We start from the raw sequence: 13,096 nt of genomic DNA on the forward strand, positions 1-13,096 counted from the left end.
AACTGGAATCTATCTCCTCACCTTCACCCTCTTTACACTGGCTCAGGAGTTTATTTTCTCACGTTCAAGCCAGACATAAAATGTCTGCTTAGCAGCTCTCCCTACTCCAGTCAATCCTCCCTGCTCCCACCAGGGTTAACGTTCTAAAATACAAATTCATTTATCACCATGGGGTACACAACTATGTCCTTCACAAGGTGCCAGTAACATTGCACAGTCACTACTTGCTGTCTCAAGCTCCTCTGACCCCAGCTGCTTGATCAGCAGCCTCACATGGAACTACTCACATTCCCTGACCTTTACTTTTGAGCATATGATGTTCCCTCTCTCTGTGAGGTAAAATCTTATTAGTTCTTCAAGGTCAACCTCATATGTCACCTCCTCAGTGAAGATTTGCTCAATTTATCCATCACTTAAGTGCTCTCAAAACATCTTTATTTTTTTACTTCAGCATTTTTCACTTCATATGGCATTTTCTTATTGATATGTACGTGTCTCCTAATTAGGAAGTTTTTTGAAAGCAGGGTCTTTAACTTGTCATGAGTGGAGCATGATGCTTGCTTGACTTAGCACTCATTCATTCATTCACCCATTCGTTAATCATACATATCCATTGATCTTACCTACTGTATGTGTCAGACATTCTTCTGGGCACTAGGGATAAAACTTATACTTGATTCACAATAAATATTATTGAGATGAATGAGTAAATTATCCTCTGATTTTGTCATAAAGATAACTTTACTTCAAGTTCCTTCATGCCATTGTCATAGAGCTGACAGAATATTTCATCTTACATTGAAAGGAACAGCTGTGGTAGAAAAATAGGACTGAACTAGGATCAGAAGACCTGGGTTTGAGTTTCTGGGCTTTATTTAATTGGTGGGGATCTTGAGTATGTAAATTTCTCTGGTAACAATTTCTTTTCTTTTTAAAAATGAAGAAAACATTTCATACCTCACTGACATACTTTAAGAATTAAATGCTATAGTATAGGTGGAAGTGCTTTGTCAATAATTGTTTTACACAAATGTTAAGACATTATTGCTTTCAGATGAAAGGTGTTGTTGCCCTTCTGCATTTAGAAATATCTTTTGTTTACACTTTTGACAGTAAATCACTGTATTTATTATTTACTGCCCACCTAGGATGAAAACCACCAAATATCACTTGCTCAATCAAACTGCAATAACACTCACTTCTCAGAGATAATGAGATTCAACTGAACCTAAATGGGAATATATTTTGCTAATTCATAGTCACAATCCTAAAAGTGAATGTCAAAAATGGAACTATAACTCTGGGTAGAGAGTAGTAACAAATGTGGGATATTCTAACATGCACTCAAGTTCAGTATTTATCAGATAAAAGGCAGTATTTTACCTCACAATTTTTGTAAGTGTAAAATATGTTTAATATCTTTTCTCTTTTCTCTTTAGAACTGTCGGGGTCTACTTTAGAAGAACAGGGCCTGAGAAACTACATAGCCACACGGCTTGATACCTCTATTCATCCTAGGTAAGATTGGATGTGCTCCCATTATCATCTTTAAACACAGTTTTACTCTTTGTAGTTAACAACCTGTAATCTGGTTTAATAAAGAAAGGGATTTCCCTTGAAACTTGGAATAATCTATGGCATGCTTCATTGACTTGATGTTTATTGAGAACTAATCCAAAATTTTAGAAAAGGATGTCAAGCCACGTCTCCTTACCAACCATAAGAAATTATTGTATAGCATTTTTTAAGCATAGAAAAATAGAAATAGAATCTTATATGGTAGAATAATATGTATCTTTTTTTTTTCCATTTTATCAGTACTTTACCCTCATTCTGCTTAGAAATCCCCAGCTCTTTTTTAAGGGAAATGGTTGAACACGTACTTAGGCACATCACAGTGCAATTAACCTCACTACACATGTTTTCTGAGGTGGGCATGTGACCAGACAATGTCAACAGTCTTTCTCTAGGATATTTCAAATAGGGAATTAAAATATAGAGTCCCTTCCTCTCCAGTGATGAAGCTGAAAAGATGTGAGCCTTGGAGCTACAAATGGCCATAATTGCAGCTTAATCAAGAAAGCCACACAGAGAGGTTAAAGGCAACAAACACAGAGAGAGAAACAGAGACAAAATACTACAGAAACTGGGAGATACTAGAAATCAAACGCTCCTAGCTAGACAAAAAGCAAATTTCAGAATGAGCCGTAATCAGATACTAACACAACAAAAAGAGAGGATAAATCTGAGCAGAATTAACCAACAGAAGTTAGAGACCAAGGGTAATTTAATCTCTTTAGATTCTATTAAATACTTATTGTACCAGAAGACAGACCTAGGGTAATAAAGCATATTCCAGAAGATGTGGAAATTTTGTATGCTCTTGTGATGTAAAATACAGAAAGTTCAAGGGCACTAAGGTGAACTCAGAAGTTTCTGAGATCAATTCATTCTGAATCAACCACCTGACAGTATCATCCACATCCCTGTGGCATACTCTATGGTTTGGTTCTGTTCAAAAACAAGCAGTTCATAGTCTCTTCTAACTTACTTTTCTCTCCTCAAGTGGTGTACATGCTGACTCTCATGATCCTTGACTTCATGACAGCCAAGTGTGGCCACACGTCCCCATTATGGCCAGTAAGATATAAGGGATCTTCCTGGGGGGTGGGAGGTATGGGCTCTGGAAAAGCTTTTAATAGGGACAGGCTTGGTTTGCATACCTCTCCAGGTGCTTGCTCTTCTTCCTTTCATCCTTTCCTCTTTTTCTACCTGGACAATGGACACAATGATTAAAGACACAGCAGCTATTTTTAGACTAAGGATGGTGGTGACATATTAAACATGGTAGAGCAGGAAGATAGAAGGAAATTGAGCCCTTGCCCCTATCCTTGATCAGTCATTCAAGCCCTAGAAAACCTGTCTTTAGACATTTTCTTATGTAAAATGAATAATATCCTAGGTATTTAAGCCCCTGTGAGTCTGGTTGGCTTACAGCCAAATGCACTCCTGTTATAACAAGGGTTTATATCCCTGCTGGATTCACTGATCCATATAGATCTTTCTCCTTTTTTTTACCCGTAGCAGCTTCAGCATTAGCAGATGTTCCTACATAACTCCAAGAGAAGCCCTCTCTATTCCAGGACCCACTGTCTTTCTCCTAATGCTTTTAGGTGGTAGGTGGAGGTCTATGTCTGTTACAATAAGTTTCCTACTTTTAAGTGGCAGATTTCGCCTTTCTAAACATTGTGAATGTTCATAATATGTCATCAGTTAGTTAAATATTAAGAAAGAAATATATGATTTAAGTGGACTTATTTGATTACTATTATATAATAAAGAGATTGTAAGCCATTCCATTACGCTATGGAGAAATTTAATTTTCCACATCTTTAATCTTAATACCTTGGTTTATTTAAAATCAGGTAACTCAACTATTTCAAAATTAATTTTATTATATAAGTCACTGTAGTATAAAAATTATTCTTAAAAGTTGATTTTTGCCTTCCTCCTATTATAATCAGTCTAATATCAAATATGATTGCAGTCTAAAAATGACATGACATGTTCAGAAATAAATTATAATTTCCTTTTAGAAGGAAATAGTTTCTAAGTCATTTAAGAATTAAAGGTTGTTTTTGTTTGTTTTTAATTTTAAAAAACTATATTCTGTAAGGAATTATTGTAATCATTTTTTCTTCTGTCAGGTCTTTTAAACAATGGACATGTCACCTGAGTCATTCTGTTAGAGTGATTCTGACATTAATTAATTTATCTTTGAGTTACTGCCATGGCTTTCTTTAACTTTCATTAATCTTTACTTTGCATACACACTAGTGAGCATGGGATTATATAGGTATTGTACTATTTCATTTTCTTTATTTTCTTTTTTTAATTGAAGTATAGTTGACTTACAATATCATATTAGTTTCAGTTGCACAACATAGTGATTTGATATTTTTATAGACTATACCCCATATTAACTAATAAAATATTGGCTATATACCCTGTGATGTACATTATATCCTTGTGACATTTATTTTATACCTAATAGTTTGTACCTCTTAATACCCTCTACCTATCTTGCCTCTCTCCCCACTCCTCTCCCCTCTGGTAACCACTAGTTTGCTCTCTGTATCTATGAGTCTGTTTCAGTTTTGTTATATTTGTTTATTTGTTTTATTTTTTAGATTCCACAGGTAAGTGAAAATATACAGCATTTGTTTTCCTTTGTCTGACTTATTTCAGTAAGCATAATACCCTCCAGGTCCATCCATGTTGTCACAAATGACAAGATTTCATTCTTTTTATGGCTGAGTAGTATTTTATTGTGTGTATATACCACGTCTTCTATATCCATTCATCTAAGCAACTTAGGTTGCTTCCATATCTTGGCTATTGTACATGATGCAGCTATAAACATAGGGATGTAAACATCTTTTGGGAATAGTGTTTGTATTTCCTTCGGATGTATTCCCAGAGGTGGAATTGCTGGTAGTTCTATTTTTAATTTTCTGAGGATCCTTCATACTGTTTTCCATAGTGACTGTACAGTTTACAGTCTCATCAATAGTGCACAAGGGTTCTGTTTTCTCCACATCCTCACCATAATTTGTATCTCTTGTCTTTTTGATGATGCCCATTCTAACAGGCATGAGGAAATATCTCACTGTGGTTTTGATTTGCATTTCCTTGGTGATTAGTGATATTGAGCATTTTTTCATGTTCCTGTTGTCCATCTGTATGTCTTATTTAGAAAAATACCTATTCAGGTCTTCTGCCCACTTTTTAATTGGGTTGTTTGCTTTGTTGATATTGAGTTGTATGAGTTCTTTGTATATTTTGGATACTAACCCCTTAACAGACATATTATTACATATTTTGGATACTAACCCCTTAACAGACATATTATTACAAATATATTTTCTGATTCAGTAACATGCCTTTTCATTTTGCTGATGGTTTCCTTCACTGTGCAAATGCTTTTAAGTTTTGTTAAGTCCCATTTGTTTATTTTTGCCTTTGTTTCCATTCCCTGAGGAGACAGATACAAAAAAAAAAAATTGCTAAGACATGTCAAACAACATAATGCCTATGTTTTCTTCTAGGAGTTTTATGGTTTCCAGCCTTACATTTAGGTTTTTAATCCATTTTGAGTTTATTTTTGTATATGGTGATAGGGAATATTCTAATCTCATTGTTTTACATATAGCTGTCCAGTTTTCCCAGCACCACTTATTGAAGAGACTGTCTTTTCTCCATTGTATATTCTTACCTCCTTTGTCATAGATTAATTGAGCAAATGTGTGTGGGTTTATTCTGAGCTTTCTACTCCGCTCCATTGATCCATTTGTTGGTTTCTGTGCCCATACCATACTGTTTTGATTACTGTAGCTTTGTAGTATAGTCTGAAGACAGGGAGTGTGTCTGATATTTAATTTTAGTAGCTCCATATTTTCCTCTCATTTTGCAACAGACTAAATTTTGTGTCCCCCTCCAGAATTCATATGTTGAAATCCTAACTCCCAATGTGATGGTATTAGGAAGTGGGCCTTTGAGAGGTAATTAGGTCATGAGGGCAGAGTTCTCATGAATGGGATTAATGCCCTTATAAGAGAGACCCCAGAGAGCACTCTAGTCCTTTTTCCAGCCATGTGAGGATACAATGAGAAGTCCAGTCTGCATCCCAGAAGAGGGAGCTCACCAGAACCAGTAATGCTGGCACCCTGATCTTCCAGCCTCCAGAAATGTGAGAAATAAATTTCTGTTTTTTATAAGCCACCAGTTTATGGTACTTTGTTATAGCAGCCTGAACTAAGACACTTGTAAAATTAAAATGACTGACGATGAGCTCCTTACCTATCACCATTCTCAAAATAAGAGCACATGACTATCTCCATAGTAAGAGAATCAAATGGCTTTTACTCAGGTATATGTTATGACTGAATTCACATAGTTTACATTTCTCTATGACTGATCTTAACACCTAAAAAACTACTCCAGAAACCAAATCACAATACAATTTATGCCATTTCTCCTATTCCTTACCCTTTCCTCCTCCCACATCTAAAAATTATATCTCTGTATAGACTTTATTGGTTACATGAATTTGCAGATTTATTGCATGAAAATTTGCATTTTTGTTCTTTATCTCATTTCCCAAGTAGCCTATCAAATTCCTGTTTAACTCCCAAAACCAACTCAGTTGTCACAGGGTTAATTTAATGTATATGTATAAAAAGAGAAATATTCATTGCTTCAGTAATCTTTTAAAACATTTCTAAGTATATCATTAACCCATTGTAATAGGATAATGTGTTTGAATGTCTGTTCCCTAACTAGACCATGATATTTATCCCCACCTCAGAAATTTGTCTGGCAAACAGAAGGTTTTCAGTAAATGTATTTTGACTGAATTTGATCATAATAGATGTGAGGGCTGTAACTAAGTCTTCTACTTCCTTTATAACTCTCCAGGAGTGCTAATAGTACACAGAACATATTTAGCAAATGCTGATAAAACAGAAAATGAGGCTAGGACTGAATATATGGCCTTAAAATTGATTAGACATTGGTCTTTCCCTTCTGTAAAAGGAGTTCCATAAAAGTTCATTCTTCCTTAATTTTCCTAGTAATTACAACTAAAAATCCTGGATGAAATAAATATCAGAGGAATCTGAAAGCAGAAAAAAGAACTAGCTAGGGATTTTGTGACTTGAGGAATGACTTAGAAGTGAATTCTAAATGTTTTGTTTGTTTGTTTTTGATTCCAATATATCCTAGGCTGGGTACTAAGGAAGCCATAAACTAGAAATGCCAATGGTAACAGACTTTTTTTTTAAGTCCTAAGAAAGCACAGTCTCCCTAAACAAAGACTGGGAAAACTTATGTCCTGCAAGACATAACTTTTTGACCTCCTTCCAGGTCTGTAGTAACAAGATAAAAGTTGTGCCTCACTGCTTCCCTACAGTGTCCCCTGGAGACTGTGGACAGAACACTATCTTCCATCCCTGCTCTACACTTAGGAGGTAGCATCCCTACCTCTCCCCAGCATGCATTGGAGAGACTGTGTGTCAGGACCCTATCAACCATCACCACACTGCACTAACATGAGCAGAGGTGCATCCCCTCTGCTCCACATTGAACACTGTGGCTGTGGAACTGTGGAGTTAGCTATATGGATAATCACAGTTTTATACTAAGTGAGCATCAGCAAAGAAGCAACACTCTTTCACCTCTCTATCATGTACTGTGGAGACAGTAAAATGGAGCCTTATTATCCTAAGCTTGTTCTAACTGAATGACAGCAAAGATGAAGCACCTAGCATCCACCCAATTAGAAAGTGGAAGGTAGGCATAGGGAGAGAAGGCAGCTGCAGAAAGGTATTCTGTGTATAAAATTCTGGGCAGACTCCAGAGTGACCTATGCTTCTAATTAGTTATTCATTGAAAAGCACATGAACAGAGCAGACCAAAATAGCACCACAAAGGTTTTGAAACCTCAACATTTAAATTACAGCCCCCCAGAGTGAGCCAGGACATGCATTCTGAACTTTAGCAGGAAGATTACCTACTATATTAGAAGATATAAACATAACTAGTTTTATAATATATGACAATATTTCCAGAATATACTCCAGAATTATTCACCATATTGAGAACCAGAGACATAAATTTGAATAAGAAAAGAAAATCAACAGATTGCAAAACCAAGATATATCAAATACTGTAATTATTTGGCAATGATTATAAAATAGATATCATAAAAATTCTCTGATAAGATATTAGGACTTCTCTTGAATCAAATGAAAACAGAAATTTTGACAGAAGTGGAAGATAAAAAGAAAAAAATAAAATCTTAGAACTGAAAAATACAGTAATCAAAATTAAAAGATGAGTTCAATAGAAGGATGAAAACAACAGAGGAAATAATGAGCCAACTGGAAGACAGATCGAGAAATTATCCAATTTAAACAACAACAAAAAAGAAAAGGGCCATTCCTCAAAAACCATAAACTATCAAAACATCCAACATAAAATAGAAACCTTGAATAACCTTTAACAAAGTTGAATTTCTAAATAAAATCTTCTGAAAAAGAAATATCTAGCTTAGTTTTACTCAGTGGTGAATTCTACCAAAAATTTAAAGAAGAAATGACACCAATCCTACAAAATCTTGTCCAAAAAAACAGATGAGGGAACACTTGCTAATTAATTTTATGAAGTCACCATCACCATAACCAGACAACATTAGTACCAAAATATATATATATATACATACATATATATATATATATATATATATATATATATAAACCAATCTCCATCATGAAAATACATGCCAAAATCTTCAAAAAAATATTAGCAAATAGAATCCAGAAATATATGAAAAGAATTATGCACCGTGTTCAAGTGGGTTTATTCCAGGAATGCAAAGCTGATTCAGTACTTGAAAATCAATGTAACTCACAATGTTAACAGCATAAAGAAGAAACAATTGATGCAGGAAAGGCATTTGCCAAAAGGCATTATCCATTGATGTAAAAATTCTCAGCAAACTTGGATAGAACTTCCTCAATCTGATAAAGAACATCTATTGAAAATATACAGTTAACATCACACTTACTGGTGAGAAACTAAATGCTTTCTACCTAAAACTAAGAACAAAACAAAGATATTGTCTACTACCACTCCTTTCCAACATAATATTGGAAGTTCTAACCAGTGCAACAGTCCAGAAAAGGAAATTAAAGACATACGGATTGGAAAAAGAAGAACTATAACTGTCCCTATTCCCACACGGTATGCTTGTCTACATAGAAAATCCCAAAGATTCCATTATTTTTTTTTCTAGAACTAATAAGTGAGTTCAAAGGAAATAAGATCATGACACAAAAATTAAATATATTTCTATATAGCAGTAATGAACCATTTGAATTTAAAATTTAAAAATTACTATGACAATACCTTCCCCAAATAAAACAATTATGAATCTACTAAATCAATTATAAATAAAACAATTATGAATCTACTAAATCCATCTAAAACAATTTTTAAAATGAAAAATAAATTTAGAAAACTTGCACTACCATATTTTAAGCCTTTCTATATACTCTACAGTAAGTACAACAGAGGTATGGGTAGAGGAGCTGACACTAATATCAGTGGAGCAGAATAAAGAGTCCAGTAATAGACTCACATAAGTACTGCCAACTGATTTTTGACAAAGATGCAAAAGCAATTCAATGGAGAAAGGACAGTTTTTCCAACAAATGGAATAATTGGACACCCCTAGGCAAAATATACACCTCAACCTAAATTTCAAAACCTAAACAAAAATTAACTCAAAATGGATTACAGTTATAAATATAAAACCAAAATCTATGCAATTTTTAGAATAAAACATAGGAGGAAATCTTTACTATCTTGGGTTAGGCAATGAGTTCTTAGAAAAGACAATGAATATATAATTCACATAAAAAATTTATTAGTTAAACTTTGTTAAAATTAAAACACTTTTGTTCTTCAAAGGACTGATAAGAGGTTGAAAAGACATGCCACAGACCAGGAGAAAATATATGCAAATTGCCTGTGTTGCACAGGGCCTGTGTCTGGAATATATAAAGAACTCTCTAAACTTAACAAGCAAAACAGAGACTTCAGCTGGAGAAGGGGCAAAAATCCTGAGCAGACAGTTCATCAAAGAGGATATATGAATGGCAAAGAAATTACATGAAAAGAAATATATTAGCCCTTAAAGAAATGCAAATTAAAGCTATGATGAGATACCACTATAAATGTATTTGAATGGCTAAATTAATAAAAACTGACAATTCCAAAGACTGGTGAGGATACAGACCTACTGGATACTTCATACACTCCTGGTGGGAATGGAAAATGGTGCAAGCACTCTGAAAAACCGTTTGAAAGTTTCCTATAATTTTAAATATGCACTTATCATATGACCCTTGGTATGTATTCTAGAAAAATAAAATATTATGCTTACATAAAAACTTGTACATAAATGTCTATATCAACTTGTAATAGTGAAAATTAGAAGTAATTTAAATGTCTTTCAGCAACAAAATGTGCAAAGTGTGGTACATTCATGCAATGGAATACTACTCAGGAATTATAAGAAACGAACTATTGATACAGACAACTACTTGAATGAATCTCAAAGGCATTATGCTAAGTGAAAGAAGCCAGACAAAAAATGAGTGCATACCATATGACTCCATTCATACTAAGCTCAAGAAATATCTAAACTTAAGAGATCTAGAACAGACTCATGGTTGCTGGGTTAGGCTTGGTGGGCAGGGTGTGACTAGGAAGAGATAACACAAAATAGTTTCTTTGAGATTATGGAATTGTTCACTATTCAGATTGTGATGGTAGCTATATGAATCCATATTTGTGATTAAATTTCATGCAACTAAACAAAAATAGTACATGTAAAAATGTAAAATCCAAGTAAGTTATGTAGTTTACTTGATAATATTGTATCACTGGCGATTTCCTGATTTTGATGACTGCACTGAGATTTTATAAGATGTTATCATTAGCAGAACCTGGATGGAGAGTACACAGGAATGTCTGTATATTCCTTCAACTTTTATTTGTATCTAAAATTATTTCAAAATAAAAGTTTAAAATACTGACTATATAGAAAATGGAGTGGCATTTGGTGTGAATTCCTCTCTGAAGTCTTTTTCCTTTCCCTCCCCTATGTCATCTGTTGCCTAATAACCTCATTTCTCATTGAGGAGCATTACAAATGGAAAAGTACCACTGAATTACTTCCCACTGACTGTAAAGCAATCACATTATTGCTTGGCAACCAGTCCAGGGTGATGAACAAGAGGTTACTGAGGAAAAAAAGCTCAAGTGGAGGTTTTATTTGAAATTTCCCCTGAAACAAAAGGATGTTCATCAACTCAGGATGGGAGCATGCATAGTCTGACAGACTCTAAGTATGTATATATTTTTGCTGAACTTAATATATAGAATTTCTTGTCAAGCTTCCAAGAAATGTATTAAAACAATAATACTCTGAAGATTTGATTCATATTTAATCAGCGTAGTATAAACAGATCAAATTTAAACAAGCACTATAAAATAATTCCCTAGGCAAGCTACTGTTTGATTGCAACCAAGGAAATGATTGTAATAGTTGGTGGGAGTATATACTAATCATGACTAGTAAAATTGAATTTGAGCTATATAAATAAAACAACTGAAAGACATAAAATGTCAAATTTACTAAATTAGTGTTTCCTTCTACTATAAAGTGGATGGTTTCATATTCCTGCAAATTCTAGATAAATCTGGATATGTTCCCATCAAATTAACTTCTTTATTAACTTTTCTTTATACTCAAAACTTTCCAAATTTCGAGTTGTGACATAATTTTGTAGAATAAGCGGCACCTAAGAAGAAGTGATAAAAATAAACATTTCTGTCAAGAACTGAGAACTCACATGTAAAAAATTGACAGTATTAACATTACCTGAGCCCTATTTTCCCAGAAAACAGTGATTGTTAAGAAATCCCTGTACGCTTCTGTTTTCTGAAATCTTTCTGGCATTTTACATATGTTCCAGGAAACAATTTACCATAAAGAACCACATTTCCCCACAAGAACTGACAAGATTCACTATCTACTCTTTCACTGACTCCCATAAGATTTGGAGACAACTGCCTGTAATATCTGTGACAAGACCAAATGCAGACCCTCTGAAGTCGTATTCTTTGCCTCAAGAATGACTAGCTGAGATTAGAACTGTTTGTCCCTCTGTAAACAGCTAGACACAAAGAAAAACTTTCCCCATTCAGCTGACAGAGAATTCCCCTAATTGTAAAATGATCACAACTCTAAATCACGCCACCTGTAAATTGTCTTCTTCCTATGAAAGTCTAAGCCAAAATCACCCTACCACAACTCTATAATCTTCAAATCTGTAATGCTCTCCCTAATGCAATAGACTGAATAAAATCTCTCCTTAACTGGTGCATTTTGTCTTTGATAACATAAAATGCAATCATATGTTTTGATTTTTGTTTTACAATATATTGTTTTGTATAGCAAATGATTCCTGTGATGGTAAATTTTGTGTCAATTTGGCTGGAATGTCCAAATTAAATTTTATTTCTGGGTGTGTCTATGAAGGTGTTTTCAGATGAGATTACTGTTTGAATTGGTGCACTTAGCTCCTCCCAGTGTGAGTGGGCAATATTCAATCTGTCCAGAGCCTGAACAAAACAAAAAGTAGAGGAAGCAGATATTTGTTCCACCTGCCCTTACTGCCTGCCTGCTTGAGCTATCAGTCTTTTGCTTTTGGACTGGGATTTACACCATCAATCTTCTGGTTCTGTTCAGACCCAGACTGGAATTACACAGCTAGTTTTCCTGGGTCTTCAGCTTGCAGACAGCAGATTGTGGGACTTCTCAGTCTCCACAATCATGTGAGCCAATTCCTCATAATAAATAAATAAATAAATAAATAAATTAAATATCCTATTAGTTTTGTTTCTCTAGAGAACTCTAATACAATTCCATTGCAAGATTTGAATGTTAATAAAATTCTAAACTAGTAGCACAGTTTCTTATTAATGTACTTTAGAAAGATGCAAGTTGGAAACTAAGCTGTATAAGATGACATGCCACCTTGAAAGTAATAATGAAATCAACTCTAAAACCTGTTTAGATCTTAAGAAGCCATTCTTGGGCAATCAGAATATGTCATCAGAGAATAGGGTCATAGGTCAGGCAAACAGGGAGGAGATTTTCCTTCAAATTTAAGCTTATGCCATTAATAAATAAGAGCTTCCTGAAAATGAATTTGTAATTCTAATAATTATTTCAAGTATATTTGGGGTTAAGTCCATCACATCAAAAAAACAGAACTGGGAAAAGAAACTCCTTTATTCTCCCTCTTTAACATGCAGAGAAAATATAAAAGATTCTGATGCTGAAATTTCTTATTTGTTCAATTTTTCCAAGATAAAAACAAATAGACAAAATGGGGTGGGTATTGGGGGTCACTGAAAAGAACCTAGTGCTGTGTTGTGCCTAATACAAAAAAAAGAGAAAAAA

General features: G+C 34.2%; 1 long non-coding RNA gene across 1 annotated transcript in view; it reads left to right on the forward strand.

The window, feature by feature from the left end:
* LOC308621493 overlaps window positions 1–13,096 on the forward strand; it is a 408,448-nt gene that overhangs the window by 370,171 nt on the left and 25,181 nt on the right. Inside the window, exon 4 of the long non-coding RNA XR_014016473.1 lies at window positions 1,440–1,518. This is a non-coding gene — a long non-coding RNA (uncharacterized lncRNA). The remainder of the gene's footprint in view (window positions 1–1,439; window positions 1,519–13,096) is intronic.

Source organism: Mesoplodon bidens (genome assembly GCF_964165515.1).
Source record: "Mesoplodon bidens genome assembly, chromosome: 8".
Taxonomy (NCBI): domain Eukaryota; kingdom Metazoa; phylum Chordata; class Mammalia; order Artiodactyla; family Ziphiidae; genus Mesoplodon; species Mesoplodon bidens.